The sequence below is a fragment of the Equus caballus genome, chromosome 1 (assembly GCF_041296265.1).
Source record: "Equus caballus isolate H_3958 breed thoroughbred chromosome 1, TB-T2T, whole genome shotgun sequence".
In the NCBI taxonomy this organism is placed as follows: domain Eukaryota; kingdom Metazoa; phylum Chordata; class Mammalia; order Perissodactyla; family Equidae; genus Equus; species Equus caballus.
The window spans coordinates 185,803,372-185,810,811 of record NC_091684.1 but is presented as its reverse complement, the minus strand read 5'-3'; the positions used below and the strand labels follow the sequence as shown (position 1 = coordinate 185,810,811).

Sequence of the window (7,440 nt, the reverse complement as noted above, 5' to 3'; positions counted from 1 at the left end):
GAGGCATCAGCCATTCCTGTACCCCTAGTGGTGAAGCCAGCAACCAGAGCACACTGGCAACAGCAAGGCATCAGTGACTCTGGGAGGTGCAGGCAGGGACCATGGACCTACTGGCAACACCCCTAATAGAGGGGGTGAAGGGCGGAACGCGTCTACCCTCAAATATAGGCAGAGTGCGCTCAGCTAAGAGAAACCAAAAACTAGTGCTATAGCGCCACCTACTGAAAAACAAAAGAAAGCCCTCTAATTTCCAACCAGTTGAATAGTTAGAATCAAAACAAAGCTATGCCTAAATAAGAAAAGCTTTTGCTACAAGTCCACCAGTAGAGGAATAACTCAGCAAGCACCACGAAAAGCCACAGTAACATGGCATGACAAAAAGAAAATAATTCAGAAACCAAACATAAAGTCAGGGAAGAGTGTGATGTAACTCATAAAGAATTCGAAATAGCTGTCATGAAGAACTCAAAGAGCTACAACAAAACTCAGAAAGGCAGTTCAGTGAGCTCAGGAATAAAATTGACGAACAGAAGGAATACTTTACCAAAGAAATTGAAACTGAAAAAGAACTAAACAGAAATTCTGTAGCTGAATAACTCAATAAATAAGATGAAGAATGCATTAGAAAGCATTGGAAATAGAGCCAGAGCAATTAGGCAAGAAAAAGAAAGAAAAAGTATCTAAATTGGAAAGGAAGAAGTAAAACTGTCACCGTTTGCAAAAAACTATTAGAAATAATAAATACAGTAAAGTTGAGGGTACAAAATCAACGTACAAAAATCAGTTGTGTTTCTATACATTAACAACAAACTAGCAGAAAGACAAATCAAGAAAACAATCCCATTTACAACTACAACAAAAAGAATAAAATATCAAGGAATAAATTTAACCAAGAAGGTGAAAAACCTATACACTGAAAACTATAAGACATTGTTGAAAGAAATCAAAGAAGACACAAAGAAGTGGAAAGATATTCCATGTTCATGGATTGAAAGAATTTACATAATTAAAATGTCCATATTACCTAAAGCAATCTACAGATTCAATGCAATCTCTATCAAAATCCCAATGACATTTTTCATGGAAATAGAACAACGAATCCTAAAATTTATATGGAATAACAAAAGACCCCAAATAGCCAAGGAAATTCTAAGAAAAAAGAACAAAGCTGGAGGTACCACAATCTCTCATTTCAAAGTATACCATAAATCAAAACCACACAGTATTGGCAGAAAAAGACACACAGATCAATGGAAGAAAATTGAGAGCTCAGAAATAAACCCACACATCTATGGACAGCTAATTTTCAACAAAGGGACCAAGAGCATGTAATGGAAAAAAGACAGGTCTCTTCAATAAATGGTGTTGGGAAAACAGCCACATGTAAAAGAATGAAACTAGATCACTATCTTACATCATACAAAAATTGACTCAAAATGGATTAAAGATTTGGATGTGAGAGCCAAAACCACAAAGTCCTAGAAGAAAACATAGGCAGTAAGCTCTTTGACATTGCCTTAGCAGTATCTTTTTGAATATGTCTCCTCAGGCAAGAGAAACAAAAGCAAAAATAAACAAATGAGATGACATAAAACTAAAAAGCTTACGTATAACAAAGGAAACCAACAAAATGAAAGACAATCTACCATTTGGGGGAAGATATTTGCAAATCATATATATGATAAGAGATTAATATCCAAAATGTATAAAGAACTCATACAACTCAACAACAAAAAGACAAACAACCTGATTAAAAATTAGGGAAAGGATCTGAACAGATATTTTTCCAAAGAAGATATACAAATGGCCAATAGGCACATGAAAAGATGTTCAACATCACTAATTATTAGGGAAATGCAAATCAAAACCACAATGAGATATCACCTCATGCCTGTCAGAATGGCTATTATTAAAAAGACAAGAAATAACAAGTGTTGGAGAGGATGTGGAGAAAAGAGTACCCTCATACACTGCTGGTGAGAATGTAAACTGGTGCAGCCACTATGGAAAACAGTATGGAGATTTCTCAAAAAAGTAAAAATAGAAATACTGTATGATCCAGCTATTCCACTTCTGGGTATTTATTACAAAGAATATGAAAATACTAATTTGAAAAGATATCTATATCCCTACGTTCACTGCAGCATTATTCACAATAGCCAAGACTTGGAAATCACCTAAGTGCCCATCAACAAATGAATGAATCATATATACATAAAATGAAATATTACTCAGCCATAGAAAATGATGAAATCTTGCCATTTGCAACAGCACGGATAGACCTTGAGGGTATTATGCTTAGCAAAATAAGTCAGACAGAGAAAGACAAATATCATATGATTTTACTCATAAGTGGAAGATAGAAAACAACAACAACAAACAAACACATAGATACAGAGAGCAGATTGGTGGTTACCAGAAGAGAAGAGGGGGAGGGCAAAAGGGGAAAAGGGGGACACTTGTATGGTAATAAATGGAAACTAGACTCTTGGTGGTGAACATGATGTAGTGTATACAGAAGTAGACATACAATGACGTACACCTTAAATTTACATAATTCTATAAGCCAAAGTTACCGCAATAAAAATAATTAAAAGCATACAGAATGGTTTCTCCTAAAAAAATAAAAAATAAAATAAATAACTGAAAGGAATGGGGATGGAGCTATATAAGAGCAGAGTTGTATGTTTTCGAACTTAAGCTGGTATAAATTCAAATTAGAATGTTATCACTTTAGGATGTGAAATGTAATCCCCATGGTAACTGCAAAGAAAATAGGTATAGAATATGCACAAATGAGAAGGGAATTAAGATGTTTTACTACAAAAAAATCAACTAAACACAAAAGAAGACAGAATGCAGGAAATGAAGGACCAAAAACGCTAAGGCATATAGAAAACGAATATTAAAATGACAAAGTCTCTCTTTATCAATTAGTACTTTAAATGTAAATATATTAAAATCTCCAATCAAAAGACACAGATTGGCAGAATGGATTTAAAATAATGATCCAACTATATGATCTCTACAAGAGACTCACTTTGGATCCAAAGACACAAATAAGTTGAAAGTGAAAGGATGGAAAAAGACATTCCATGCAAATAGTAACCAAAACAGCAGAGGTGCCTATACTAATATCAGACAAAACAGACTTTATTTATTTATTTATTCATTTTTAGGGAGATTAGCTCTGAATTAACATCTGTTGCCAATTCTCTTTTTGCTGAGGGAGATTGGCTCTAAGCTGACATCTGTGCCCATCTTCCTCTATTTCATATGTGGGACACCTGCCACAGCATGGCTTGACAAGCAGTGCATAGGTCCGCACCCAGGATCTGAACTGGTGCACCCCAGGCTGCCAAAGTGAAACATGTGAACTTAACCACTGCACCACCAGGCTGGCACCCCAAAACAGACTTTAAATCAAAAAAGTTTACAAAAGTCAAAGAAAGACATTATATATTAATAAGTGGTTGAATAGCAAGGAGATAAACTAATTATAAACATTTATGCACCTAATAACAGACCATCAAAATATATGAAGCAAAAACTGACAGAATTGAAGGGAAAATAAACAGTTCCACAATCATGGCTGGAGACTTCAATAACCCACTCTCAATAATGGAGAGAACAGACAGACAGAAGATAAGTAAGGAGAGGGCTTGAACAATCCAATAAACCAACTAGACCTAAGAGACATACAGAACACTCTACCCAACAACGACAGAATACACATTCTTCTCAAGTGCACGTGGGACATTCTCCAGGATAAAACATATGCTAGGCTACAATTAAGTTTCAATAGATTTTAAAAGATAGATATCACCCAAAATATCTTCTCCAATCATAATAAGATGAAGTTAGAAATCAGTAACAGAAGGAAAACTGGAAAATTAATAAATTTGTAGAAATTACACAACACACTCCTATACAGCCAATGACTTAAAGAAGAAATCACAAGGGACATTAGAAAATGCTTAGAAACTAATGAAAACAAAAATATAACATATCAAAACTTATGGGATGCAGCAAAAGCAGTACTAAGGGGGAAATGTATAGCTATAAACACTTACATTAAAAAACAAGAAAGATCTCAAATCAATGACCTAACTTTACAACTTAGGAAACTAACAAAAGAAGAAACAAATAAACCCAAAGCTAGCAGAAAAAAGGAAATAATAAAGTTTAGAGCAAAGATAAATGTAATAGAGGGTAGAAAAACAATAGATGAGATCAATGAAACCAAAAGTTGGTTCTTTGAAAACGTCAACAAAACTGACAAATCTTTAGCTAGATTGACTAGGAAAAAAGAGAGAATTTATTTTATTAAGATAAAATAAATGAAAGTGGGGACATTACTACTGAATCTATGGAAATAAAAAGGATTATAAGAGAGTACTATGAACAATTGTATGCCAACAAATTTCACAACCTATATGAAATGGAAAAATCCTTAGAAACACAAAACCTATCAAGTTTGAATAATAAAGAAATACAAAATCTGATAGACCTATAACTAGTAAGGAGACTGAATCAGTAATCAAAAACTTCCCAACAAATAAAAGCCCTAGCCTTGATGGTTCAGTGGTAAATTCTACCAAACATTTAAAGAAGAACTAACACCAATCCTTCTCAAATTCTTCCCAAAAATTGGAGTGAACACTTCCAAATTCATTCTATGAGACCAGCATCACTCTAATACCAAAGCCAGACAATGACACTACAAGAAAAGAAAACTACAGAACAATATCCCCTGTGAACATTGATGCAAAAATCCTCAACAAAATAGTAGCAAACCAAATTGAGCAGCACATTAAAAGGATCATACATCATGACCCAGTGGGAATTATTCCTGGAATGCAAGGAAGGTTCAACATACAGAAATTGCTCAATGTTAATCAACCACATTAATAGAATGAAGGGAAAAAACCTTCACAATCATCTTAGTTGATACAGAAAAAGCATTTGACAGAATTCAACACCCTTTCGTGATAAAAGAAACACTCAACAAACTAGGAGTAGTAGGAAACTACCTCAACATAACAAAAGCCATCTATGAAAAATCCACAGCAAACATTATACTCAATAGTGAAAGACTGAAAGCTTTTCCGCTAAGATTAGGAACATGGCAATGATGCCTGCTTTCACCATTTTTATTCAACATAGTACTAGAAGCCTGAGGCAGAGCAATTAGGCAAAAAAGAAAAGAAAAGAAATAAAAGGTATCCAAATTGGAAAGGAAGAAGTAAAAATATCTCTGTTCACAGATGATACTATGTTAAATGTAGAAAACCTTAAAGATTCCACAAAAAAATCTTGTTAGTACTAATAAACAAATTTAGCAAAATAGCAGGATACAAAGTCAACATACAAAAATCAGTTGTATTTCTATACAATAACAATGAACAAACTGAAAAGAAAATTAAAAAACCAGTTCCACTTACAGTAGCACGAAAAGACTAAAATATGTAGAATTAACTTACCTAAGGAGGTAAAAGACTTCTACAATGAAAACTATGAAACATTGCAGGAAGAAATTAAAGAAGACATAAATAAATGGAAACACATTCCATGTTCATGAATTAGAAGACTTAGCATTGTGAAAATGTCTATACTACTCAAAACAATCTACAGATTATATGAAATCCCTATCAAAATCCCAATGACATTTTTTACAGAAATACAAAAATCCATCCTAAAATTCATGCGGAATTTCAAGAGACCCAGAATAGTCAAAACAATCTTGAAAAAGAAGAATAAAGTGAGAGGACTCATAGTTCCTGATTTCAGAACTTACTACAAAACTATAGTAATCAAAACAGTGTGGTACTGGCATAAAGATAGACATATAGACCAATGGAATAGAATAGAGAGCCCAGAAATAAACCCTCACATATCTAGTCAATTGATTTTCACCAAGGATGCCAAGACCATTCAATGAAGAAAGGATAGTCTTTTCAACAAGTGTTGCTGGGAAAACTAGACATCCACACGTAAAAGAATGAAGTTGGACCCTTATCTAATACCATATACAAAAATTAACTCAAAATGGATCACAGACCTAAATATCAGACCTAAAACATAAAACACTTAGAAGAAAACATAGAGAAAAAGCTTCAGGACACTGGGTTTGGTAATGATTCCTTGGACATGACATCAAAGACACAGGCAACAAAAGAAAAAATAGACAAGGTCAACCAAGAAAATTAAAAGCTTTTGTGCATCAAAGGAGGCTTTCGACAGTCTTTTCCAAGAGTCACCAGTTTCCTGCCTCACCAGTGCTTGGATGAAACAGGAGCTGCTCCTCTGGCTGGCCACTTGGAGCCAGCCCTCAGCCACCTCCTCACAGTGCCCAGTGACAGCCCTAAGACCCCTGCTGGGGTCCAGTGCTGGGCAGCCACCGCTGCCTCTTGTCAGCCACCCGCCATAACAACTGCGTCCCCCTCACTGGTAGGACTACCACCAGGACTCGGAGGCCACCATCAACTGCCAGATCAACCTGGAGCTCCACGCCTCCCACATCTACCTAACCGTGTCTTACCACTTTGACCACGAAGATTGGCCTTGAAGAACTTTGCCAACTATTTTCTTCACCAGTCTCGTGAGGAGAGGGAACTGGTTGAGAAACTGATGAAGCTGCAGAACCACCGAGGTGACCAAGTCTTCCTTCAGGATATCCAGAAACCAGACCGGGAGAACGGGCTGAATACACAGGAGTGTGTGTTACACTTGGGAAGTGTGAATCAGTCTCTACTGGAACTGCACCAACTGGCCACTGACAGAAACAACCCCTACTGTGTGACTCCATTGAGGCTCGTTACCTGAATCAACAGGTGAAATCTATCAAAGAATTGGGTGACCACATAACCGATACACAAGATGGCAGGCCCAGAAGCTGGCATGACGCACTATCTCTTCGACAAGTACATCCTGGGAGACAGTGACAATGAGAACTAAGCTTTATGCTGGCTTCCCATAGCCACGGGGGTGAGTGCCCTGGTCACCAAGGCAATACGCACATGTTGGGGTCACCTTTACCTTTTCTATAGGTTGTACCAAAACATCTACTTAAGTCCTTTCATTTGTACCGTTCCTTCAAATAAAGCAATTTAGTACCCTCACCCCTCAACAAAGAACATTTTTCTTTTTTTTTTTTTTAAAGATTGGCACCTGAGCTAACAACTGTTTCCAATCTTCTTTTTTCTTTTTCTTTTTTTTTCTTTCTGCTTTTTCTCCCCAAATCCCCCCAGTACATAGTTGTATATTTTAGTTGTGGGTCCTCCTAGTTGTGAGAACATTTTTCAACAGAGTGAAAAGGCAACCCACAGAATGGGAGAAAATATTTGCAAATCATATATTTGATAAGGGATTAATATCCAGAACATATAGAGAACTCCTAAAACTAAACAACAAATAACCCAATTCAAAACTAGGCAAAAG

The 7,440-nt window shown here is 35.9% G+C and overlaps 1 pseudogene; it reads left to right on the top strand.

Moving 5' to 3' along the window:
- Window positions 1–3,588: 3,588 nt before the first annotated feature.
- On the top strand, window positions 3,589–6,957 carry LOC138919291 (ferritin heavy chain pseudogene; annotated as a pseudogene).
- Window positions 6,958–7,440: the final 483 nt, after the last annotated feature.